Genomic DNA, 1,486 nt, shown 5'->3' with positions numbered 1-1,486 from the left:
ATATAATATTTATTAAAAAATCAAATCAAATATTTACTGATTAAAAATCATAAATGGGGAGATGGGAAGGTATTGAGCTTAACTAGTGCCCCTATCTGCCATGTTTTGTGGCCAAATCTAGTTTGGTCTTTCCCCATAAAGAAATGACTAGAGAGCTCCAAGGAATCCAGGTGCCCTGCCTTCCGCTCAGCCTGTGCTAACAAGGCAGGGCAGTGGGAAATCCTGGCATTTCTTCAGGGGGAGTGAGGCAATGGCATCCAGTAGTAATTGACTGTCCAGGGTGAATGTCCTGCTGGTGATGGCCTACAGGAGCCTGGTACTGCTGTTCATTTTTGTGAAGAGACAAATCATGCACTTTGCAATGAAATCTAGATAGGGATCTCGAGAACCTGTGGGACACAATGCCCCCAAGGACTTAAGAGAGGAGACTGATATTCTACTATCCAGGGTTGATGATATCAAGTATGAACCCCAGTGCCTTGCAGATGATGATATAAGGCTATTACAGCTGGAAACACAGGGAAATGAAAGTTGATACAACTATCTGTACAGAATGAAAATTCTGGATGCCATCTGTGACTCTAAGATCCCATTTTATGCTGAAGGCCGACCCTCCTGTTCTTTAATGGGTAAGAATTTCTGGTCCTTCTTGCTAGATCTGAAAAAAAGGTAGCACTCCTTTCAAAGGTGTGCATAAGGCCCTCATTGAGACCCTGCTGAATGGATATGAGGCAGCCGGCTATGGGACAGGGGTCTTTGGTCAGAGGGAGTATCTGCATTATCAGGAGTCCCTGAGTGAACCAGTCACTGTGGTCAAAGCACAAATCGGGAGCTCTCAGAGACAACATCAGTACTCTGTGATGGCAGCTGTGCATATTTCAGGATATCTGGCTCAGCAGGCCAGGGCTCTATCAGCCAAAGTTTTTGTTCAGTCCAGAGTGTTTAAAGTTTGTATCTGAAAAGTCATTCCCCAACCGTTTCTTACAGGCATTTTCAAAACATTAGCTAAGTCCTCATTATTTCCCAGCAACACTTTTTTTCTGAATTCAAATTTAGATATCCTTCTTAATGCTCCTGTCAAAGCTTACTTTAAAATCTTTACTTGTGGCCAACTGTGACACATACCTTTAATCCCAGCATTGAGGAGGCAGAGGCAGGCAGATCTCTATGAGATCAAGACTAGCCAGATCTACATAGTGAGTTCTGGGTCAGCCAGGGCTACATAGTGAGACTGTGTCTCACATTTGTTTTTTGGCCATAATTCACGTACCCTGTTTTTTGCCACTTAGTCCCAAAGGTGTGAATTGAGGTGAGGTGCCTTCCATGTTTAACCCATTGCACTCAATTGAATAGAAATATTTGGGTTTAGGACATCTCAGAGTTCATTGGTTGAAAAGTCAGGCGGGATCCTCATGGTGAAGTGGGTGGATTGTGGAACATCTTACTCTGGTGCTCCATACAAACCAGTAATTGATACATAAATGCA

At 43.3% G+C, this 1,486-nt stretch overlaps 1 pseudogene; it reads left to right on the top strand.

The window, feature by feature from the left end:
• The first annotated feature begins 250 nt into the window (after nt 1-250).
• On the top strand, nt 251-959 carry LOC103749357 (annotated as a pseudogene).
• Nucleotides 960-1,486: the final 527 nt, after the last annotated feature.

This window comes from Nannospalax galili, unplaced genomic scaffold (assembly GCF_000622305.1).
Source record: "Nannospalax galili isolate Female #2095 unplaced genomic scaffold, S.galili_v1.0 scaffold325, whole genome shotgun sequence".
Lineage (NCBI taxonomy): Eukaryota > Metazoa > Chordata > Mammalia > Rodentia > Spalacidae > Nannospalax > Nannospalax galili.
The sequence above is the reverse complement of the archived record's forward strand: the minus strand, read 5'-3'. Positions and strand labels throughout refer to the sequence as shown.